The sequence below is a fragment of the Triturus cristatus genome, chromosome 9 (genome assembly GCF_964204655.1).
Source record: "Triturus cristatus chromosome 9, aTriCri1.1, whole genome shotgun sequence".
Lineage (NCBI taxonomy): Eukaryota > Metazoa > Chordata > Amphibia > Caudata > Salamandridae > Triturus > Triturus cristatus.
This window is the reverse complement of record NC_140592.1, coordinates 528804489-528830662: the sequence shown is the minus strand read 5'-3', so window position 1 is coordinate 528830662 and position 26174 is coordinate 528804489. Positions and strand designations below refer to the sequence as shown.

At 49.3% G+C, this 26174-nt stretch overlaps 1 protein-coding gene across 3 annotated transcripts in view; it reads right to left on the bottom strand.

The window, feature by feature from the left end:
• LOC146798244 (uncharacterized) overlaps positions 1-26174 on the bottom strand; it is a 720254-nt gene that overhangs the window by 177754 nt on the left and 516326 nt on the right. The window lies entirely within an intron of this gene.

Below are 26174 nucleotides of genomic sequence, written 5' to 3'. Positions count from 1 at the left end.
AGCCAATGAGAGACGGAGTTCGCTCTCATATTGAAACAAATGTGGGTTGGACATTTAGGTTATAATTGAAAGTCCCTGGTGGGTGTGGTTATGGTAGTCTGGTGTTAAGGTAGCGGGAGATCGTCGCTGTCGTCGGTTTGCAGTTTCCAGATAGAGGCCTACCTGTTTCCTGACTTAATCTTTGCCACTTGACTCTTCTTGAGGGGCCTTACTGCCCTTTGGGCAGAGGGTAGATTTCCCCGATTCTCACTTTGGTTAATATAGATAATATTCTGAATTTGCATAATCATTTGCAAATTTATTTTTCACTCTGAAACTTTTCTCCCTTTGCCTATGCACTCTTTCAATACATTGTTTATTTGATATGAGTTTGTTTCTATTCATTGCTAATACATGTTCTCCGTGATAATCTATGATTTGCATTGTATGATGGTACTTGATGAGCATTTACTTCACATTATTTCACGATAAACATCATAAATTGCACACCGAGTCTGTTAATATTTAGTAGTATTGATAAGTGCAGATTAATGCTATCAACTATTCAACTCCCCAATGTCTGTCGCCACAAATATATATATATTATAAGGAGAAATGCAGGTTCTATTGTGTATTTGGTAAGTTGGGTAAAAACTTGTATCACACTGAACCCATCATGAAGGGATTAGTTGGGTAAAGTAAATCAGCCTTTGATAAGTGTAGAAATTATTGATCCCTGATTAATGGATCACTACAAAGATTTGAATCCTTTTTTAAAACTAGAGCACAGTGTGTGAAGATTTCTTCATTTTGTTCTGATTTTAAAGATATGCATGTGGGATCCCTCAGAGATCTGCTCTCAATCCAACTTATATTAATATATATGTCCCTCCATTGGCAGATCCGATTGCTTTTTTGGGGATTCAATTTTATGGGCATGCCCACAACACTCAGACCATTATCCGCATGGAAGGCAATCTTAAACAACTTCAAGATCTATTTAAATGTTACATGATAGAGGTGGCTTGGTGGATGAATGAAAACTCCCTGCGGTTAAACTTGGACGATACAGAGGTGCTGATATTTGGTAACCTCTCAGATTGGTCCCCCTTGTAGTGGCCCAAGATGCTAGGGGGTGCCCTAAACCGAATAGTGCCCACAATTTGGGTGTTCTATTTGATAATCAACTCTCATTTGAACACCATATTAACACGTTAATGACCACCTGTTTCCCAAAACTGAAAGAATTAAAAAACAATCTGCAAATTATTCCTCAATACTCTAGGCAGCTCTTAATACAATCCTTAATTCTCAGTAAGTTAGACTATTGTAATGCACTGTGTGCTGGTCTCCCTGCTCATCTTTTGCAAAGACTGTAGTTGATTCAGACTGAGCCTACCACACTGGAATTTGGCATTAGGAAATTTGATAGTGTTTCGACTCACCTTCAAGACACTGTCAAATTGTCTCTCTGTCAAAAAGAGATGCTAATTCATGGATTGCTGCATGTATCACTGAGCCATTTACCCAGCATCTCAAACAAATTACATTTCTGACATGTTCAAAAAACGCACCCCATCAAGACTGCTTCGCTCGGCCGCCGCCTGTCTGATCACTGTACCTAAACATTGAAGGACAAGATTGGGAGGATGTGCTTTTTCGGTGGTAATTGCAGAGGAATAAAACAAACATCCTATTGAGCTACGTTTGGAAATTAATATTTGAAAATTTCATATTGCTTTGAAAACCCATCTCTTTACCTAATATTTTATTTTGAATTCTAGTAGATTTTTCTTTCTCTGATTTTATGCATTAAGTTTGCAAAGTGAGTTATCCTTGTAAGACCTGAGCACCCTTGGGTAATCGTGGGCTGTACAAAACTAATAATAGTAATAATGTCAGTCCTCCTGAGATGAACAGCTACCACTGCAAGACACTTTGTGAAAAGCCTGGGTGCTGTGATTGTCCAGACGGGCAGCACTTTTAACTACAAATGCTGGGCGCTTACCACAAAACAGAGGTACATGTGATGTGCAAGGTGGGTCCGGATGAAAAGGTAGGCGTCCGTCCCTTAGGTCATGGGTGATCATGAAGTCGCCTTGTGTTACTACAGAGAGCACATCCCGGAATGTCACCACGTGGAAGTGCTCTGACAGGATATGCTTGCTCAGGGGCCCGAGGTAAAGATACAAACCTATCTTTCTTCGGGATGAGAAAGTAGAGGGAGTGCTCTCTTTTATCAATGTGGTATGGCGGCAAAGGCTCTATAACCCCTTTTTAAATCAGTGCCTCTGTTTACTCTTGGATGAGGCACTTGTGTTCTGGAGAGAGCGTGCGTTTGCATGGTGGGATGTTTGACGGGGCTGTGGTGAGCTTCAAGCAGTTGCGCTGGCGTACAATGGCGAGGACCCACTGATCTGTGGTGATTTGCAACCATTGTGGAAGAAACCCCTGTGGTCTTCCCCCAACAGGCGTAGTGTGGTCAGGGAGAAGTGTGAGCAAGTCAGTGTTTGCCGGGCGGCTGCTTTAGCAACAACGCCCTTTCCACTACCCCAGTAAACCTACCCCCCCCCCCCCCCCAATTGGCTCGTGAAGGGGTTTGGTGGCTCTGCTGCCTCTGAAAGTATGTAAAGGCTTTTTTTTAAAGTTTTATTGAGATTAGCAAAATCAAACAAGACAAAGGTTGCGGCTGTGCGTTCAACAGAAAGCAAGTAAGGAGCAACATTGTGACACTTCCGGTTCTTAGATAAACAATACCACATCATCAATGCATCAGACATCAAGACCCCATTTACCAATCCATCATCAACATCTGTCCGACCTGAAACAGGGGGATCTCTGACCAAGGATCTATCCCTAGGGGCCCACAGCCACCCCCTTCCCCTGATCATATCTCGGTCATGGGAAAAAACCATGTAGTCAACCTCACCTGACCCCAGGCACCGAATACCCCGTGTCCTAACCATCACATGACCACTCCATCTGCGTAACTTTGGTGCAGCACAACCTACCCCACTCCCGTGGGAACTATTCCGGGATTCGAGGATGGCGGGGTTGAGCCAGGTAAGCCTGCAATATATGTTCTATAAGGGCCCCAGATGTCCCTAGGACGCGCCACTGTGGGGAGGAGACTAGAGTAGATCTCGCTATTCGTGCTACAGAAAGCCATGGCAGTAAGCCATGTCCTGGACGTGGGAGCCGTTTTACCCCCCCAGTGCCTGGCAATCTCCCTCTTGGCAAGTAGAAGCCCCAGAGAGGCCAGTTTACGGACATTCTTAGGGAAATTTACGGTATAACCCAACAATGCGACCTCAGGAGTGGGAACCAGTGTAAGCTCTAGCATCTCTTCTAGGATCTTGTAAACCTGTGTCCAGAATGACTGCAGTCTCGGACACGTCCAGGACATGTGTGCAAAATCAGCATCTGGTGCAGAGCATTTCCAGCATGTGTGTGGTCACGCGGGATCAATGGAATGGAGTCTATCAGGGGTCATATACCAACGGCGCAGGAATTTATAGTGTAGGAGTTTGTGATGACTGTTCAGTGATACCGTGTCGGTGACTTTGCAGCATGCCGTCCATTGTTCGTCCGTGATAGGCCTACCCAAGTCTGTCCCCCACTCCTCCCGCGCCCGATCATCCGCACATGGGACCCGAGCTGCACACGCCTTGTACAGCTTAGAAACAATATGGGCCCCCGTATCGTTATCAATCAGGGTGGTGAGGGGTTCCAAGGAAGCCGGCTCAAGGGGAAATCCCTTAATTTCCGCTCTCGCGGCACAATAGAGCCGGCGAAGAACGAACCGGTCCATGAACGTAGCCTCACTGAATCGCGCGTCCTCCGATGCCGAGAAAATGTGCCCACCCGGGTATAAATCCCCAATCCTGGTGAGGTTAAATTTGGTTAACGTTCGCTGCACCAGTGCCTCATCCGTGCCCGGTAATAACCCAGGGTTGGGTATCGGGAGAGAAGAGGAATACAGCAGAGGGTGAGCTAAGTAGCGCGAGAGTCTGTTCCAAGCCCAGCTGGTAGTGGATACCGTTTGAATATCCACCGGGTCTCTGGGGACACCTTTGGGCAACACCGCCGACAAGCGACCCGGGAGGACAAAGTCCGCCTCTGGGCGAAGGAATGGGATCCGAGCGTCAGGGTGATACCAGGCATAGGCATGTGCACATTGAGCGACAAGGTAGTATAGATATAGATCAGGCACCTCAAGGCCTCCTCGATCCTGTGGGAGTGTGAGAGTCGTCCAGCGGATCCGGGGGTGCCTCCCGCCCCAGACCAGTCTAATCAGGAGGGACCGCAGGGTGGAAAAAAAGGCCCGGATAAGAGGAACAGGGATGTTATTGAAAAGATACAAAAATTTGGGGAGCACTACCATTTTGAGAATGGCTATCCTAGCTGACATAGAGAGCGGGAGCCGCAGCCACCCATCCACCTGCGTCTCCAGCCGCGCAATCGCGTGGCCATAATTGAGGCGGATAATTTCGTCCGTGCTCAAATGTATTTGTATGCTCAAGTACCGTACCGAGTCCGAGCACCATTCCAACGGGAACTCACACGGCCATGGGGAGGTGCCGCTAGTCAACGGGAAGATGATGGACTTATGCCAGTTTATGCCCAGTCCCGAGTGGCTACTGAAACGAAGGATCTCATGTATCAAGGGGGCAAGGTTGGCCTGCGGTTCTCTGACGTACAGGATTGTGTCATCTGCATAGAGAGAGGCAAGCAAGGGGCCCGTCCGAAACTGGAGACCCCTGTGAAGGTGCCGCTCCTGGAAATGCCGGATCAGGGGGTCCATAGCCAAAATGAACAAGAGCGGTGAAAGCGGACAACCCTGCCGTGTACCGCGCGTGAGCGAGAATGGGCGAGATAGCGTGCCGTTGATACGCAAACGGGCCGTAGGGCGACTATAGAGAAGTCTAGTAGTAGCTAGGAAGTTCGCAGGCATGCCCATGCGCTCCATGACGGAAAGAAAGAAAGGCCATTCTAAGGAGTCAAACGCTTTTTCGGTGTCGAGGAGGATCGCCGCAGCAGGTGTGGTCGGGTTAATTCTGTGCAGAACCGTGAAGAGCGTTCGCAAATTCAGTGACGTCGAGCGACGGGGGACAAAGCCAGATTGTGCGGGCGATATAATGAATTCCATCAGTTGGGAAAGCCTGTTGGCCACTATTTTGGCCAAGATCTTATAGTCGGTGTTTAAGAGGGAGAGGGGCCTGTACGACCCACACAACGACGGTTCCTTATTCGGTTTCGGGAGCAGCACTATGACTGCCTCACCAAGAGTAGACGGGAGGGAGCCGCGCTCCAAAGCCTCCGCATAAACCTCTATTAGCTTGGGCGCCAGCAGATCAGAAAAGGCCTTGTAAAAATCACCGGAGAAGCCATCGAGGCCCGGGGCTGAAGAGCCCCGAAGCACTTTGATCGCCCCTCGCACTTCCGCCACCGTTATGGGTTCCGCCATGAACTCCTGCATGCCCCTATCCAGGAACACAAGAGCGATTTCCGATAGATAGGCCTCACGAGCGGCTGCGGAGTCCCCCAACTTGGTGGTATATAGATCAGTGTAGTAGACCAGGAATTCGTCCCGGATCTCAGCGGGCGTCGTGCGGAGCGCACTATCCGTGCCCCGCACCTCGGCGATCAGGGACTTGCTGTATGGTGGTCTCAGAGCCTGCGCTAGCGTGCGCCCTGGCCTATCCCCCTCTCCGTACCTACGAGCAACATGGTATTTCCCCAGATAGAGGATCTCCCTGTCCGCGGCTTCCCGGAAGTCGGACAGCAGGCGTAAGCGCCTGGTAAACACCTCGTCAGAGGGCGCCCGCTGTGCCTCAGTGTCTATCGCGTCTAGCTGTGTCTCCAGTTGTGTGATTGTTGTGAGCAATACCTTCAGGACCCCCGCATGTTTAGCTATGCAAACCCCCCTGATATAGGCCTTGAACCCTTCCCAGAGTACTGCCCACGAGTCCACCGAGCCAGTGTTAATGGTGAAGTAGTCCTCTATCGCCTCGGAAACCTCATGTACAAAGAGGTCGTCTAAAAGCGCCCTCCCGGGGAAATGCCACTGCCGCTCAAAACCCTCAGGCCGAGGAACGTCTAATCCCAGTAAGACCGGAGAATGGTCCGAGTACGTTCTCGGGAACGTCCTCAACACGCGGAACCAAGGGGACAGGCCCGGGGAGAGGAGCCAGTAGTCAATTCTGGTCCAAGTGTTGTGTTGCCCTGAGAAGTGTGTGTATTCAGTAGTGCTCGGATTGCGCCTGCGCCATATATCAGTCAGCGAGAACAGACGGCAGAGGTCCAGGAACGCGCGCCTTGCTCTAGGCTTAGAATCTGCGGCCCCAGAAGTGCTATCCAGCCCCACATCCAGCAACATGTTCAAGTCGCCGCCAAGCAGGATACCAGCCGGCGCAAGGGTTACCAGTTGGGCCGCAAGCGCATGGAAAAAGTCCGGGGAATCAGTGTTAGGAGCATACACACAGACAAGAGTGACCACATGACCCATCAACACCCCTTTCACAATGCAGTAGCGTCCCTCCCTGTCCCCCAGAAACGTCTGGCACTGAAACGGGACTCTCTTATGGATCAGCACCGCGGTGCCTCTAGCGTAATTACTGAAATTGGCAAAGTATCGGTGAGCGCCCCAGGAAGCTGCAAAGCGGGCGGTCATCGGGGCGTGCAGGTGAGTCTCTTGAAGAAAAGCGATGTCAACCCGGTGCCGATTTAAGTAGTGCAGTATCTGTTTGCATTTACTCCGGTTGTTTAGGCCCCGGACATTCCAAGTCATTAACGACAGATTGAGAGGAGTTTCATTCAAACCTATATGGGCCATTGATGCCAGTCTGCAGGTGATGGGAGCCAGAAAGACGGAATGTCTCCGTGTATCAATAAAGTTCGTTCACACACAGCCATATCAGAAGGATCAAAATTGCTTACCCCTACCCCCCTCCCCCCACCCAGCCAAACCACGCAATCGTGAGGCGGTCCCAAACCTAGAAGAAAAAAACATAGCTCTAAACAGTAATACCAAGTGTAACCAAACAGGAAGAGGCAGAGCATCGCAACCAAAAAAGATCCCAACGGTTTCAACCAAAGGGGGGTGACAACGATCCGCAATCAACCCAGCGCTGCAGTACAAGTATACTCCAAATGTTAATACGTCCCCAGATAGCCAGAGTCAAATAGAACAAAGTTAGGTTACGGGCGCCGTCTCAGCCGACACCGGAGGTCAAAAACAGGTCCTGGCTGCCCGCAGACCCACTACCAGGGGGAGACCGTCCGCCCTCATCCCCCCCCGGCGGGCCTCTGCGCGGCTTGTAGTTACGGCAGAAGTCCTGTACCTCAGTGGGATTGTCAAAGAGCCAAGCTCGGCCATCTATCTCGACCCGCAGCCGGGCCGGGTAGAGCATGCCATATTTGAGGCCAAGGTTCCGGAGCGCCGCCTTCACCCCCGCATACTTACGCCTGGCCTCCTGGACCATGGCGGTGAAATCTGGGTAGAGTGAGAGTCTCGAGCCCTGCCAGGTAATCTCACCCTTCTCTCTGGCAAGCCGCAAGGCAGTGTCGCGGTCCCGGAAGTTCATAATACGGGCAATAAGCGGGCGAGGCGGAAGCCCCGGGTTAGGTCTCGGCCCCAGGGAGCGGTGAGCTTGTTCCACCCCGAAGCCCGGAGTGAAGGATTCTCTCCCAAAGATGTCAGCCAACAGTTGTTCAACAAAAACGTCAAGCCTGCTCGTGGCCGTGGATTCCGGAACCCCAATAATTTGCACGTTGTTGCGCCGACTGCGCGATTCCAAGTCCTCGTTTTTGCTGGCCACTTCTTTCAATATGCGCTCCAGTCTTTCCACCCTTTTGGTCTCCTGCACCGATCTATCCTCCACTGCAGAGATCCGGGCCTCAGCCTCCCCTAAACGCTTGTCGTGAGCCTGGATTTTGGTCCCCATAGTCTCCAGAGTCTTATCCAGGGCATCAAAGCGACCATCCAGGGCCCTGAAGCCAGCACGCATCTCCTGTAGCCAGTCCGGGGATGGGGCACGGGCCGTCGAGCCACCGGTCGCGCCACCAGCAGGGTCCGGCATGTCAGGGCGGCTCTCCGCGGGCTGCTCAGATAGTTTCTCGAACTGCAACGTTTTCTGCTTTGGATCTTTGCGACCCATGCCCCCAACCGCCAGACGGCCACCAGCCAGTTGTGTGTAGAGCAAGGGTGGCACAGGTACGATGGAGCGTCAGTCCAGCAGCGCAGGCCAATCCTCAGCCAAGCAGCTCTGGTCCACGGGCGTTGCTGTGCCCACCAGGTACCGGACAGGTCTCGACTTCGCTGTGGCAAGGGCCACCACTATATGTAGCCAGCAGGGTCCCGATGGAGCATCGGGGGCACCAGTGCGATGTACTCAGCAGCCGCGACTCGGCGCTGCCGGAAGGGGCAAGGGAGGACCGCGCAAACCGGCCGCAGAACACATGGCACACCCAGAGAGGGCCCAAGGACCGAGGCAGAGACAACCCGGGTGCCAGGCCCAGCGCCGAGCCCCAACCGCCCCCCCCCCCCCCCCACCGCTAGCAGGCCGTCCCGCCACCCCTCCCAGGTTCCCCGATCGAATTAGCCCGGGGCCCCAGGGAGGAGACAACGAGCGAGGCCGCGCCCGGAGCGCAGGGCAAGAGCCGAGCGCCCGGTCGTCCTCTGGCTCGCAACGGCACAGGGAGAGAAGCAGGCCCCCGCCAGACAGCACCACGGTGCTCAATGCCCCCCCCCTCTGACCCCCCCGGGTACCTGTCTCTCGGCCGGCCGCCTTCCACGCACTCGCGTCCCCAATCCCCGGATCAGCCCGCCATCTTGGGCCTCAGGGCGATGTGGTCTTCGCCGGACGTCCCAGTGCCACGAGAGGTCCGGTCAGCATCCTGGCGCGCTCCGGGGCCGTAGGAGGATCAGCGGCGGTGTCGGGCGTCCCGCGCCCGCATCAGGAGGGCGAGGAAATCAGGGTTTGCGCCGGGTCGATGGCGGAGCTTTAACGCCGCGCGGCCATCTCAGCTCGCAGCTTGGCCACGCCCCCAAGTATGTAAAGGCTTCAGGGGAGGAGAACTTGGAGTTTTCACGGTACTGGGACCGCGAAAGGAACTATGAGGAGATGGTGTCTGGACCCCTGGCCTTGGCTGTGCCCAGGTGCAAAGAAGAGGCCCCCTACAGTTACGATAAGGTTCCTTAAGGTAGGGAAAAATCAATTAGTGTACAGATTTAAGGTAAACAATGTATAGACCATAATTAATACTAATACATAAACAATAATAATCGGAAAGAACCAAAGACAACAAATAATTCATCAAAAGAACAAAATTAGCATTTATTAAGTTTTTAAACAATTAGAAAAAATATATAACAATCATTCATTCACTTTCATATCCATCACACAGACTCACAGACATACAGAAGACGAATTAAAGACATTGTTGAAATGGTAACATATTATTCAAAACTGATAAATTGACATAATGAATAAAAAACAATAGCAATTGAAAATTGAGTGGCACAGATTCAAATGACTGGTGGAATTCTACGCGCGTTTCGGCACAACAGGAGTGCCTTCCTCAGGAAGAGGCCACAGTAGAGACAATTGGTGAATTCTCGATATGGTTAGGAGACCTATAATGTTGAACAGTCAATGGGAGCAATGCGATATTTCAAATATAATCTCAGATGCCATAGGCAAAAGGGCGCTGACAGTACATCGGAGATGGTTGACAAATCAGTCCTCTAGTTGATTAGGTAGAAATATACTGGATGCCTATTGGGTAATAGAATAATGAAATTGGGCATCGCCTGGACAGGCAAAGTGGCTCAGTGATGTCACTGAGTGACCGGATGTCACTTTCTATATTTTCCGAGTTAGATACGATGCGGTGCAGATGAAAAAACTGAATGTAATTCTGTTTGCTGATTTCAAAGATAATATTCTGCTGATTAGGAGCCTCCGGATATGGGGTTCCTTCTGTCTGCGAGTGGCTGTGTCCAGTTCATCTTTATTTTCTCAAGCATCTGGTCAACCTGTGATCCGAAGAAGTGCTCCCCATCGAAAGGTAGGTTGAGCAGGTGCTGTTCTGGCTTGCAGCCAGAGACACAAGCAAGCATGGCGTTGGATGAGTATGCTCAACTTGGTTCAGTGCAGAGAATTGTCCACGGTGTCTAGGACACACAATGGTAGTGTTGGATATAATTGTCCTCTCTGTGACAAGGTCATGAACTCTTTTTTGGCACTACTCTGGGAGGTACTGGAGGAGCTCTTCACTTGATCACAGTGGGTCCTATTGTATGTACCTGGAGAGCAGGCCCATTGAATTGGTGATACACCAATGGGTGGCTGACTGGGCCACTACGCATTTACCGTCTGCATCAGTATTCCTTCTTTTGTTGTCCTAGGGTCAAGAATCACTGGTACCCAGGGGGCATGGCCTATCTCATGGACGAGTAAGACGCACAGAAAGAGAGCTTCCGCCAGAGCATTTAATACGGACAAAATCCAGCAGTAACCGCGCCGTGAAGGGCCACAGGAGGTTTCCCTGAGAGGTTGAAACCCACCGGCACCCCGCGGAAACCCTAAAAACTACCTGAGGATGGAAACCGAGAAGCGTAGATCGGACAAACGGCCGGCCGATGGCAAATCAAAATGGCAGACCACCGAGTGTGCGGATCTCTGGACTATCATTAAAAGCGACGAAAAGATTGAGCGCAGATCCAGTGACACTCACACACGATCACCACCTGGCGGTAGGCCTAGGAGAGGAGGTAGGGTGGCGTCCTTTCCCGTGGATTGACGAGCGGCCTGCGAGTCGGCCTGGGAGAGGAGCGTGGATACGGATTCGGGATGTCAGCGGCCGCTGAGAAGCCCGGCCTGCACTGCGGATGATTGCCTGAGATCACAGGTTCAGATACGGTAGGCGGGGTGCCCGCTGGTTTCCTGAGAGGCGTAAGGGGGGAAGAGGAGCCCCTCGACAAGGACCGCTGAGCAGAGCTTGGAACGGGAGGAACTGGGGAGGAGGTGCGGTGTCCCTCTCGCTGCGATCCGCCGAGACCCAGGCGAGCGTCCAGCAGGATATACCCGAGTGCGGGCAGCCTAGAGATGCAGAGGAATCCCTGTTAACCCCTGCAGAACCCCCCAGCGAATGAAGAGGCAGGGGGGCCCAGAGAGGACCAGCAACTGGCCCCCGCCTGTGTGACGGCGTAAACAATATACCCAAAAGGGTGCCAGAAGACAGACTGTGAGGTGTCGACACTGGGCGATAGAACCAGTGGCCAGCGATAAAATGAGGGGCAAATCCTTTCCGGCGTAGACTAGGCACCGAGGAAGAGGAGACATAGCCCTGGGATAATAGGAGCTGGTGGGGTGGCTGAGACGGGGCCCGGAGTGATCACGGGTGCCGGAAGGGACAAGGCAGACACACAAGAGCCACGAAAGACTACTGAAAGACGCAGCGCATTGGGCGGATTGCACGATATGCCAGGGGCGAAGAAGACAGCCAAAGCCTTGACCCTGATATAAGCATGTAAAGTTCCACTCTATAAGGCAGAGTCGCATGCTCAACAGAGCCCAGAGAGGGGGCCACTCCTCCCTTGACATATCTGCAGACTGTGGAGGAGAGGAGCCCCGGAGGTTGGAGAGGGCACCCCCCTTGCCTGGTCCAAAGGTTCAGACAGGTTGGAGCCCAAGAACCCTTGTCTGGAGGGGTAGTGGACAGGATGATGGCAAAAGACAAAAAGTCAAAACCTCCACGACAGGGGAAAATGTACAGATACACCAAACCAATCCCAGCACAAGCAGAATTGACGGAAACTGCGCAACCTCAATCTGACACAGCGCTGCTCCTCCAAGCACTACAGAATTCTAGAGAAGTCCTGGAAGGCAAGCTGGGGCAGGTCTGCTCTGAAGTATCAGTGCTCCGTCAAGACCTCCACAAAGTATCCGAAAGAGTAACCGAGGCAGAGACTCGTGTCTCAGAAGTGGAAGATGCCATAAGAGACCTCCAGAAAGGGATGAAAAACATGCATAGTGCCTCCGCGGACATGCTATGGCGAATTGATGACGCCGAAAACCGGGTTCGAAGAAATAATCTCCACTTTGTGGGATTTTCGGAGGTGGCTGTGTGAACCAACACATCAACGTTTCTGGCAACTTGGGTGAAAGACATCACCCCGGCAGAACATTTCTCTCCATGTTTCGTCATAGAACGCGCACACCGTGCCCTGAGCGCAAACCGCCCCGGAGCGGAATCAAGGACAATTATTGCAAAACTACTGAACTTTATGGACAGAGATATGATACTCCGCGAAATGTGTCCCAATGGAGAGGTCCGCTATGAAAATTCAAAGATAATGACTTTTCCAGACTACAGCCGAGAAGTAAAGAGAGGCAATGTTGAACATTTGATTCAGTCAAGGGTAAGCTCAGGGCCCTCCAAATTCAATACATGCTTCTTCTTTTTCCGACCAAACTAAAAGTCATCTACCAGGGGAAATCCTACTTCTTTCAAACCCCAGACCGAGCATGGGCCTGGGTGGAAGAAAGGCCAACGTTCCAGCCCCCAGGAGGGCTAAAGTCAGTCAAACCCATGAAACCGAACATGGAGGAGAGACAGGTAACTCCGCGCAGAAGGAGGCATACAGCCAATAGCCGGTCAAGATGACTGAGCGAGGGAACTCCCTATGCCTTGAGGAGGGCCACGCAAGACAAGACCCACCAAGCCTAGGAAGGAGGCGAGCGATCCCAGTCAGAAACTGAGGCCGCCTCAGGGGCCAAATCCTCAGACTCACATTCAGACTCAGAAGACAAGGGGATGTCCTCAGGGCCGGAGTCGATGCACCCACTAGCATCGAATCCAGGCATTGGAGAAAAGTGGGGAGAACGAGAGGCCAATGGAGAGAAGTATATCTCCAGATCCTGACCCGAGTGAGCCAGGAACTGGCACTTGAACACCGGCGGGAGGGTAACTATGTACATCACAAAGCCCCTAGAAGGCGTTAAGATATTCAAAAACGAGACTATTTTTGTAGAGTGAGTCCAAATTTGTTAGAGTTGGGGACTTGAGGTATAAAGTTGGGTTGGGGGGACGACAGACCGACCTGCCTTCCCTGGCTGAAAGTCACTTCTATTGATGAGGGGACAGACTGCCGAGGGGCCGTGGAAGGATAGATGCGAGACAACACAGTTTGGGTTCAGCTGTTTATATCATAGTTCATTGGTCGCATGGGTCATCGGAACAGGGGACTCCTGCAAAACATTGGATGCGGAGGTGAGTTGCTCCTCCCCACTGGGACCGAGGACCATACATACACAAGCACTAGACACAAAATGGCCCACCATCCAGATCTAACGGTGCTGACATGGAACGTCAATGAGTTGGGGGACAAAATTAAACGGGGACTGGTGACACAGATCATTAGAAGACTCCACCCCGATATTGTAATGCTCCAGTAGACACATCTCAAAGGCACCCAATCTGGATTTATAGGTCGAGGGACCTATACAGTGCTAGCACACGCGGAATTTTCTTCCGGGGCGAGGGGGGTGGCCAACTTGATTAGGAAAACCATTTCCTTTCAAGCCACACGCCTCTGGCAGGAACCTATGGGTAGATACGTGAAGGTGACAGGGCAATGGGGAAGAACAGAGGTAACTCTGATATGTGTTTACGCTCCACCCAGACTTCAAGCTCCTACCATGGATAAGATTGTGGATGTCCTGCTTGAAACGCTCTGCACTCTTCATATAGTAGGGGGGGGGGGGCATTTTAATGATGTAATGAACCCGGCGATGAATCGCACTGGAGGAAGTGATAAATCCGCAAAAACCACCCCTTTGCAGCAGTTCTCCATACAATGGGGCTGGTAGATGCATGGCGGGGGAAGCAACCACACACCAAACAATTCTTTCATCACTCAGGGGCACACTACACGTAGTCTAAGCTGGTCTATATATTTGTTCCTGGGTATGAATTGAACGAGATAAGCCATGCAAAATACACGGCAAGGGGTCTCTCTCATCACTCTCCGCTTCTGGTTAGAATAGGCTTGATGGGTCGAGGCATTGACCAGAGATGGAGACTTAACCCATGGGACCTGTAGAACAGTAATGTGGCAAATGGTATCCGGGCAGACACAGAAATATATTTTCAGGAAAATATAAATTTGGTTACCTCCGGGGTGAGGGTGTGGGAGGTGTACAAGGCGGTGGTACGGAACAGAGCACAAAGCTGCATCGGCTGGGAAAATAAAAGAAAGAAGTAGGTGCCTAGAAGATATGGAACATAAGATAATAGACCTGGACAAGCAGATATCCCACAGAAAAGGCCCTGCATTGACCCGTAGTCTGACCGCTCTGAGACACGAATATAGTTAGCCATGGACAATGCCACAAAACAACACCTGGCTACACTACATCGCCTTTACGAAGTGGGAGATAAGGCGGGGAAGCTCTTAGCCTGGATAAGCAAAAAAGAGATACAAGCCAGATGGGTGAAGGAAATCATTCACTCCACAGATGAAGGGGTGGTGAGAGCGTTTGATGCATATTACAGAGACCTTTATCGGACCCGTAACCTTAAATCACATGCAGAGATAAGTGAATACCTAGCAGCAATTCCTACTCCAATACTGGGAGGGGAAGAATCCTAAGAACTAGAAGCAGATCTGTCCCTGATGGAAATTCAAGAGGCGGTGACGAAACTGCGCCTGTGGAAGACCCCCGGCACCAATGGGTTGCCGGACGAATTTTATAAGCACTATATCGACCTCTTAGGCCCCCACTTACTTCGGATTTTTACCACGCACATGAGGAAGGTATCCTACCCCCATATCTAAGACTGGCAACCATTGTGGTCATAAACAAGGAGGTCAAACCTTGCAATTAGTGTGGCTCGTACAGGCCCATCTCGCTACTAAACACAGAAGCGAAGGTATTAGCTACCATCCTGGCAACTTGCCTCCTTAGGATCATCATGACTCTGGTTCACAATGACCAGTCGGGTTTCATGCTGAGCCAAGCTACCCCCCTGAATCTCAAAAGGACCCATAACTGGTTAATGAAGGTGAAGGACCGGGCAAATTCCCCATATATTTCTATTACTCAACGCTAAAAAGCATTCGATGCAGTAAATTGGCCATTCCTGGACTGCACCCTGACTAAATTCGGTATAGGGCCTAAATTTCGCAGTTGGGTGGCACTCCTCTATAACCAGCCTGTGGCCGCCGTGCGAGCTAATGGAACGTGTTAGGCACTATTCCCTACTGAGAGAGGGGCATGACAAGGCTGCACTCTCTTGCTACTTCTCTTCGCGTTAACCCACGAGTTCCTTGCCTGCAAAGTTTGAGAGCACCCTGCTATCAGAGGATTCTGAAGGGCTCCCACAGATAATGGGGAGGAAAAGATTTCCCTCTACGCTGATGATATCTTACTATATATCACTAACCCTATCATGATGATACTGGCCTTGTTTTACACCATAGTAGACTATGGCAGTCACTCCGGTTATAAGATAAATTGGAACAAGTCCATGCTATATTATCCGAATTACATCCAAATATACTGGCCTCTACCTGGCGATCTGAGGGTTGTGCAGGAGGGCTTCCAGTACCTGGGGATATTCATGACCCCACATCGCGAGACATATGGGAAAGAAACCTCAGAAAGGTTCTGCCCAATTTCAAATTAAACGCGGAACGATGGAGGGACCTCCCTCTCTACCTGCTCGGACGAGCGGCCATTCTTAAAACAATTATTTTACCCCGACTGCTGTATGCCCTTCAAAATACATATCATCCACTCCCCTGGGGCACCGTCACAGGGTTGGACAGCGAACTTAGGTCTTTATTGTGGCAAGGTGGTCACCCCAGAATAGCGCTCAAAACACTGTAGCAAAATCCCTATAATGGAGGGATTGCGCTACCAGACGTAGAGGTCTATTATTGGGCATCCCATATGGTACCCATAAACGAATGGATTCATAAGGCCAGGGACCACCCTACATACCGCCTAGAAACGGAAGAAATGGCACCACATACACACCTACATCACTTATATGGAGGGAAGGGGGGTTCCCACTTACTGCCTGCAACACAGGTCATTTGTGAAAGAGAGAATCAGCTTTGAAGCACACCCTTACTATGAAATAGGGCTGAATGTCTAACAAGTGAGTCTAAGGACATTTCCTTGAGATGAATATACACGTTGTTATAGTCTCTGGACGATTCACAAATAGAAATGACCGAACAGCATACAGAAGTTGGCAAAGTTTTCCAAATTTGTTTTTCTTCTTTATTGATTGTGGATCAGTTTTCAGACAAACGTCAAATATCCAAAGCAGCCAACACGTGTTTCGTCTGTACTTATATTTGTACAATGACTTTTTCAAGGCTCAAAATATAGTCGGATAGTCCACAAATCCAGTTCATTATTTCAAGTAAGGCATCAAATCAAAAAGACCAACACCATGGTCCAATAAATGGTAATACGCATGGATGCTGGTAAAAGCATGATGAAATTAGCAAGATAAAGCTTGAATTGATATGATGGTGTGTGATAACCAGTCCAAACAATTTAAAGGAAAAACACCGCAATAAGGTGTCAGATGGTACAGAAACCAAAAATAGCTATGAGTCGTAGTGGCACTAGGTGAAGTCCAATCCAAAATGTAATAGATATACAGCACACCGCAATCAGGTGTGGAATAGTTTTGAAACCGAATAGTAATGATCCGTCTAAACACCAAGCGTCTGGTAACGCCGAAGAGAAGTCACTTTGGCTGCGTGGGCGAGAGCGACCAGAACCATGGGATGGACGGACCGGGTCACAAGGACCACTCCGCTCTGTGATGGGAGTTGGTTTAAAGAGTTACGAAAACTAAAAGGGTTTGAAGCCTGGGATCTCCTGGGAATCTCTACAATATGGGAAATCATAGAAAAGGGGGAACTTAAAACATGGACAAAGCTTAGCCAGGAATACAACCTGCACAAATCTCAATTCATTAAATATGCAGAAATGCATTACACATGGCAGGCAGAGAATATCCAATGAGAGCACCTCTCGGAATACGCCCCACTAGAGGGAAGGCTTTTACAGGAAGAATTGGTAGATAAGGCAATTTTTAAAATTACAAAACAATTAACAATAATATGCTGGATGGACTGGGCGAGTTGAAGGCAAGATGGGAGAAAGACGTCGGATAACTCGAAGACATACACTGGGAGGCGGCAATGATGCACCCCAGGGAGGTAGCTATTAAGGCAAGGCTCCGCCTCATTCAATACAAGGTGCTACATAGAACTTATTACGACAAGAACAAATTACATAAAATGGGAAGGGCAGAGTCACCATATTGCCCACCTGCAAAACGGTCAAAAGTGACTTTTTCCATACAATATGGGGATGTCCCGAGTTGCAGATATATTGGGCGCAGATAATTGAGACATTAGGGACGGTCCTGGGTGTGACATTGCCAGTCGAACCAAGATTTGTGGTGCTGGGAATCCCAAGTGAGGTGGACATCACCAGGGCCCAACTGAACTTCGCCTTCCTGGGTCTAGTGGTGGCCAAGAGAGATATAGCCAGAAGATGGGGGGTGGCTGAAAGCCCCACGGTCCAGGAATGGATGAGAGAAATGGACCTATATATGGCCGCTGAACATACAATGTACCTCGGTAGGGGATGCCCCAGGAAATTCCACAAAATATGGGGTCCATGGAGGCGGCACTTTGAGCTTGATTTGGGGGAAGACACACAACAATCCACATTGCAAATATCTCAGGAGACATCTGCGGCTAGATCTGAGGGGGGACTCCCATACAGGTGAGACAGCAGTTTTATAGACCCAAAAGGGACGTGTAGTCGCTATGCAAGGGCACTGGTGTTGAAACAAACCAGCATGAATTTAAAAGAAAGTGGGTGTTGACTATGTTGACGATGACAAAGTTTTAATGCGACCAATTTTCACAGTTGTATTGTGTATTGTATGTATTCTGTAACTTTCTAAAACAGAAAATAGACTACCAAGGTGCGTGAGGTGAGCTGAATTCTGATGAAAGAAGGATCTAAATGGGAAACTTTATACTTCTTGTTCACCCTACGAGCGACCACCCTCACTTTGACCGGCTCCTTGAATGTTTCAGGAGGGGTCTCCAGCATGCCCTTAAGCATAGGTACAAATTGGAGGGAGTGCTGTGTGGAGGAGAGCGTCTACACTAGGAAATCCTCATCCTCTTGGTCCTTATCCATGTCCCCTTTGTGGAATGCGGTAGCTATATTAAAGATCTTGTGGTACAACATGGTGTCGTCTGGAGGGGGCAGCTTAGCAGGACTGAGGTCTGGATCAGTGTCCCCAAGTGGATCAACATCATAATCATCCCAGGGTCCTGATGCTCGGGGTCAAAAGGAGCCTCATAAGGATCTAAGGGATAGGAAGACCCCACCCCCAAGTGATGTGAGGAACCCCCATGTGAGTCTGGGGAGGGGTGACTCTGAGAAGGAGGAGCGGGTGGAGGAGGAGAGGATGGAAGTGGTGATGGAGGCGATGGAGGAGGAGGTGAAAGACAGGTCTAGGAGGGAGCGGACTAGTGCCCCAATCCTCAAGGTTCCTAGCCTTAGATGGTGGATCAAGCTCCAAGACTAGAGCCTCCTAAATTGGCAGATTCTTCTAGTGAGGAACAGTGTCCAAAACATTGGGAGAAGGCTGCGTGAGATCCTGTTGGTCTGCGGCTAGATTAGGAGCTGCTTCCGCCTGGCGTTAAGTTCCTGTTGCAGGCACTGCAAGATCGGCTGTTCCTGGTTGTAAGGGGCCATGAAGAACAGAGCTTTGGGCATCACTCTCTTTGGTGCTGAAAATGGTTGTGGCGCCACCAGAACGTACGCTGTTTTTGGCTCCAAATACGTTTTCGGACCCAAGGGTGGCTACAAAGCATGTTTCAATGTTTGCGCCGAGGGTGCACTTGGCATGGAGGGCGTGGTGGTTTAGTGGACTAATGCGTCCAATGTGGGGGGTCTGTGTTTGACCTCATGGTCACAGGTTCAAATCCCGGCCGGTTAACTCAGCCTTCCATCCTCCTGACGTCAATAAAATGAGTACCACTTAGTTGGGTAACAATAAACATCTGTTATTCAGTGCCAAGATGCCCACAGGTGAATGTGCGCTTTAAAAATACTCGTTACGTGTCAGCATTGGATGCCAGGTCCTCGACTGAAGTTTCGGTGCAGAAGGTTAAATCTGTATCAGATCTGGAGCCTTGTGCTGGTGCTGACCATGGCCCTCAGGCAGTGGCAGACCGTAAGCTTGAGCTTGGCTTCTGGGCTCTATGCCCAACCATCTCGAGGGTGGTGTTCGGCCTGAAACCAGTGTTAGGACAGGGGTGTAGGTACTCATGGTCAACGTCTTTTTCGGATGGACTTTGACGACCCGAGGTTCTTCTGTCTACGATTCGGAGTGCGAGCTCGGATCAGGCTGATGTGAGCATCCTGCTCAGTGGAGAGTCCGAATTGGTGTTTCTCCTCAATGTCGTAGGCCCCGAAGAGGACAGGAGTATATTCTCCTTGTTGCTGCGCCATGGAGTGTTGAGCGAAACGCAGTGCGCTTGGAGTGTTGAGCGAAACGCAGTGCGCTTGGGTATCTTAGGGTCTTTTTTGATCAGAAGGCAAGACAAGCTGGATGCTCAGGAGGCCTTGTCGTGCTCTGGGGACAGATAGATGTTGCTAACCTGATGGAGGTCTGTCCAGGGGTACTTTTCTCTACACTGTTGGCAGTACTGGATAGAGGTCCTTTCCATTACAATGAATGCATTCTCGAGGAGCGAAGTTGGAGGTTAAAGGCCCTGAGGGGCACTAGCCCTGAAGGGGTGTTGAGAGGACCTCAGTTATTGAGCACAACAGAGGACGCAATGACACTGAAGATTCTGCAGATGACAGTATATTTTTCCCCAATGTTATGGAGAGGTTCTAAGGTGACTCTGAGCTGCTGCTGGGCAAGCACTATCGTCGCCGTGAGGGGAACGGCTGTTACAACTACATCCCCCAGAATCCTCGGCTTTGGGCGGCTGCTGAGGACGTCATCCACTAGTGCCTAGCCCCTTGTTAAGCCCATCAGGCACGCCGCAGCACGGGACGCGCGCGGGCGGCGCCCGGGCGAAGCCCGGGCCAAGGGCGGGCCCGTTTGTGCCCGTTAGAGACCGAGTGAGGCCGGGCCGGGCCCACCCCCTTTAAATCTCGTCAAAAGGTCAGTGAATGCTGGATATTTGAAAGTTGTGTGTCCTCAGGTACTCTTGATATAGCGGCCCCAGCCCACCAAGCACCATAGCCGTACAACATTTGTATAACTTGCATTGGTGCTTGGAGCTCTGCTGCCTAATTGGAACTGTACGCAAAGAGTCGAATATTCCCCATTGAAAGATGTCTATCGCACCAGTAGCAGGCCGGAAGTCCCTTGTTGGTACATTAGACCAATTCTTGGTAAGAGTTTCTTCTATCTTGGACAAGGAGATTGATGTTACCGAGAAGCGTTTGTCGCTGGGTTCTCTTGCTAACAAACGCTCCTCGTTGGGCTATCTGTCACAAGTACGTTCCCCTGTTCGTACTTTGGAATCGGGAACTGATACCGGCAATGTAAGCCCTGTGCCGGACGACTGTGATAATAATCCCTCTTGCCATGACTCACCAATGTTTTGCATTCCAGAATCTGATGGAACTAATCTCAACACAAGACCAAAAAAGGGCTCCACTAATCCCCCACAAACTATTGGTGTGACGGAAAGTGTAAAGACCAGGTCTGCCACGAATTCAAAGGCTAAAGCACCCACCTTAAATAACAAAGAATCCCTGAAAACCTTGAAACCTAAGAGAAAGCGGAGAGAACCACTGGACGTTGGTCACACAGCAAAGTCCAGAAGAATTAGCTTAGGGGCCCCACCTGAGAATATCCCTGACCCCAAAGGAGTATTGTTAGCTAGCGGGAAGGAGAGCGCTCCTATGCTACCCCCCTTGATCCCGCTCAAGGACTTGCATAATTTGGATGAAGTTTTTGGGGGGAAATTGGAATCAATTTTTTACAAAACTTGTCAACTAATCTATAGTAGGCTGGACAGAATTGAAAACAGATTGACTTGTTTGGAGTTGTTGTGTTAATCAACGCAGTCCCGGCAGAAACATGCTACCAATAGCCGGGGGTGTGAAAAATCTACTGTGAAATCCCCGAATAAAAATGCTCCAGCTACTAATATCGTACCCACTTCCAACCCAATTATTGCTGCAACCAACCCACCTGTCAAGGCCTTAGGGAACACAATGCACACCTCACATGTAGGTAGCCTAGAGAGTGGGGGGATTATACAAGCGACAGCTAACAGTAGCCATGTAACAAAAACAGCAAATAGGGTAGATTATAGTCTTCGAGCTACAATGAAACACCCAAATATTCACCTCCCCCCTGAATCAAGCCCTTATGTTATAATATTGGCAGGAGTTAAACCCTTGGGCTCAGACTCTAGGGAGGACTACGGGGGTTTGAAGAATAAGTGTCTGTATTGGCTAAATTCCAATCGCCCCTTACCCCAGAATGTTTCTACAGAAATCCCTTTTGCGCGTCGAGTTAATTGGTTGGGCCCCAAAAAGAAAAACATAGCAGGAGATTGTGTAATTATACATTTTAGAGATCCCAGGGCAGTTGAGCATATTTGTCACTGGCCAAACTCAAACCCTCGCACACCCATCCTCTCCCTGCCTTTGTCCTACTTCTATGATAATTGTCAGCGCCCCAATATAGTGGATGTCGGCTACAGTGGTAACAATATGTGGCCTAGAAGTAACAGATATCCTAATGTGCAGACGGAGGGTATCATATCCTCTGGTCTGGAAGACTGCGATTGACGATCAAATTCCTGTAGGTCTAGGAAACACACGTGCAATATAGATGTAAACCTTGCAGAAAATTGGGTAGCTTACCATACCATAACCAAGGATGCCAACATTGTCACTAACATAACTAATGATACATTACTGGACCAGCGCCAGCTGGGGGAAATATACCGGCCTCCAGCTGGGACCGGACTTATATCCCCACTGAATACCGATATAGCTGTAGCTGGTACATCTGGTAATGTCATGCTTGATACTTTAACTAATGGGAAAACTAGTAGTATCATCAACCTGACTTCTTTAGCAAGGGAAAGCTTAAGCCTACCACAAGGGCCTTCAAGCCCTTATAAGGGAAGACTACAAGTAAGTGGCCAATTGTCAATAATGTCTTGGAACATAGCAGGCCTAGGTTCAAAGATGGTAGACCCTGATTGGCTGGGTTTTATATCAAAATTTGACATGTGTCTCTTTCAAGAGACTTGGTTGATAGATCCCTTGATATGCAGTGGATTTCTCAATTATCATATCCCAGCTTTAAAAAAAGGAAGAGGCCGACCATCTGGCGGGCTAACTATATGGATTAAGCAAGACCTAGGATGTCAAGTCACCCAAAGTTCTAACATTAGTAACGATATATTATTTGTAAAGATTGCCTCAAAGGACGGGGTAAACCTCGCAATTTTTAATGTCTATGCACGAGGTCTGCTGGGGGGGAAAGAGTCTCCAGTAGTACACATGCTGGAAGAATCAATTGACTCACTGCCCTCTAATTATCTACCCATTATAGCAGGCGATTTCAATACCTCGTTTGAGCCCCTGGATCACGATATATCTCAGCTTGCGGCTGAAGAAGATGCAAGCTGGGGTATCCCACCCCTTGAGATAGCCCCAGTAAAAAGGTGGTCTGGGGCAGCAATCCAGCTAAGCGGATTATGTCTAGGGAGTCATATGAGAGCAGCTAATGGCAGGAGCACGTCCGACAAAAGTGGCTCAAATACCTTTGACAATGGTCGTAGGGCAAGTAGAATCGATTATTTATTGATTCATACCAAACTCTGGCCCTACTTCATAGATATGGAGGTAGTAAATAGAACCGAGAGTGATCATCACCCGTTGGTCTCATCATTTAATTCATCCTTACTTGGAGCTATAGAAAAGCCACAAATAATATACGAGTCAGAGCATCGCCTGTCTAACGACATGCGCCACCTAAAATGGGACCAGGTTGTAGATGACCCAGAAGTTTTATTAGCTATAAAAGAAGAAGTTACCCTTGCATTGGAAGAACTGAGCTTACCGGTCGAGGCTCAGGACTTCCATCAACGTACAGTGGAAATTCACGCAAGGCTTTTTGCGGGCCTGCGGAAATATTTCCTCAAACCCGTCCCTCCCAGGAGCTCCGTGCCGCAAAGGAAAGCGGGATGGTATAACAGTGAGTGCAGGAAGGCCCGGGACGAATTAGGCAGTGCACTCAAGCAGAAGGACCCAACACTCGTAAGATTTGCTAGGTCAAAATATGGGAAAACTCTCAAAGAGGCAAAGGTAACCTGGGAGAATGAAATTTGGAAGGATCTTCTTGAGGCTTCAAAAAGTAAGAACAGCAAAGTTTTTTGGGATACCTACAAATGGGATAGGGGTGGTATAGCAGAGCGTCCTCAAAACAATGTGCCACAGAATGCTTGGATTGACCATTTCAAACCCCAATATGCCGCGCCTGCCCAAAACTTTCTTATTGAGACTTCTCCCTATGTATTCTACAAAAAGGCCATATTCACGCTTAAGGATGTGGACAGAGCACTAGATGGAGTAGTCAGAGGAAAGGCCCCGGGAATGGACGGTATCCCCGCAGACATGTTTACCAATGATAGAAGCCTCTGGTCGAGCTATAATATGCGACTTGCCAACGCAATTGCACAGGGGGCAGACATACCGCCTTCATGGAAGTGCGCTGAAATTGTCCCAGTATTCAAAAAAGGAGACAAAGCAACCCCTAGCAATTACAGACCAATCAGTTTGATTGATTCGGTCCAAAAGATCGTAGGCCGTATGCTTTTACATATAATTCAAACCTGGATGGATGACTATGACATCCTCAGCCCAATGCAGGCAGGGTTTCGTTCCCGGATAAGTACAATCGACCAAGTCTTCCGGTTTGTCAACTTATATTGGAAGACGGTGGTCTTGGGGAAAGGCGCCCTTTATGCAGTCTTTGAAGACTTAAAAGCTGCATTTGACTTGGTCCCAAGAAGTAAGCTCTGGCAGGTCCTAATGGAGTTGGGAATAGCACCTGAACTCCTCACCGTGATCATCCGCTTGCATGAGGGAAATGTTGCCAGGGTCCGCTGGGGGGGCCCGGGGGAGGTGACGGAGGATTTCCCGGTTGGCAGGGGAGTGAGGCAGGGCTGCGTCATGGCGCCGACCCTGTTCTCTCTCTTCGTCAACGGGGTGACCGACTGGCTCTCGCGGACCCCCACCGATGCGCCGACTCTGGCAGGAGTGCGTATCCCTATCCTCATGTTTGCGGATGACACGCTGATAATTTCTAAGACCCCTGGCGGATTGCAGAAGGCTGTCGGGTGTTTCGAGGAATTTTGCGCAGAAAGAGGTCTGGAGGTAAACACGGGGAAGACAAAGTACATGTCCTTTAATGGATCAAAAACCTTTAGAGGAAAAATAATCATGAATAAGTCGCCCCTGGAGGAAGTGACATCATTTACATATCTGGGGATAACATTGCAAAATGACATGCGTTGGGGTTGCCAATTAGATCGGGCTGGCCTACAACATAAACGACAAGCAGGGGCCTTGTTGGCTAGATTTAAAACCTCACTAACTAAGCCAATTTCTCCAGTTTTAGAAATCTATGGTACCAAGGTCCTGGGCTCATGCCTCTATGGGGCCGAGCTCTGGGGCTTTAATAACTTGATTAGCTTGAAAGCCCTAGAAAATGCTTTTTTGCGCAAAGTCACAAACCTCCCTTCCAGCACACCACTGCGACCGCTATTATTGGATTTGGGCAAAAAACCCCTAGAACATCTGGTGAGGCTACGTCCAATATTATATTGGCGTCGACTCTGGTGTACTGATGAATTAATCCATTATAGGAGTGGTTTTAAAGACATCATAGAATCTGACAGGTCACAAAAAATATCATGGCTACAAGGGATAAAATCCCTTTTGGGAAGTATAGGCCTGATAGATCTCTGGAAAAAACCTGCAGACACCATTTTTCCTTCCAAAGAAAACTTGAAAAACATGTATTGGGAATGGGTATATAGATTGGAAACCACCCAAGGCCTTTCTACCCATCTAACAGCCCGCTTTTTGGATTTAAAAGCCCTTCCTCATCGAGAGGATTACTGGGATCTCATTGAAAAAACAACTGACCGCAAGTTGTATTTCCAGCTGCGGGTGGGTACACTACCCATAGCGGAATTTACCTCTAGATGGGGGAGGCAAGGCAGTAATAATGATAAGTGTTACAGATGTGCTGCATCATGTGAGAATATCGGGCACCTGTTATTTTTCTGCCCAATGTATATGGCACCTCGTAAAAGATGGATACAACCCATCTGCAAGTTCTTTGGTACTAGAAGATATGCTATTGCCCTTCGTATCCTGTGCACTGATCCTACCCCTCCAATATGTATAGCTGTGGCTAAATTCCTAGGGTGGGCCTGGTGTATAAGAACAAAAGCACTGAGGCAAATTGCCAATTCTTCTTCTTTGACTTAACACATAAATTGCTTATCCGCCCTGGATAATTTACCGGTTGTTAACAAACAGAGTATTGGGATGTGAAAGCTTCGTTTAGCTAATTTTTTGTACGTTATAAACTGACATGTAATGTCTTTTTAATCTGATTTTTACTGCAAGCTCGTCGGCCACCGTAAATTTAATTGCAATTTTATCCTTTTTAGGTAATTTATATGTATTCATGTGTAATGTTTGTATGTGCTTTTATGACTTAATTGCCGAATAAAGCTAATTGAATTGAATTGACTCTGAGCTCTATTCAAACATGGCTTAGCCAGACGGAGCCAAAAAATACAATCTAGCAATGGAGCCAATGTCCATGTCCATTACCAGTAATCGGTGGACCACGTGACTAGAAGTTCATCTTTGAAGAAAAACATGTTGCACATGTTCAAGTCCAACACTAGATGGCAGGGTTATGCACAGCATGTGTATCTATAGTCACACATGCTACGAACAGTGGTTTTTCCCATTACAAAGGATGAAGACCTTCATGGAGGTGGCATGCTTCATCATAGTGTCCCTACACCATGGAAACATAATTCTCACCCATAAAGGAGGCAC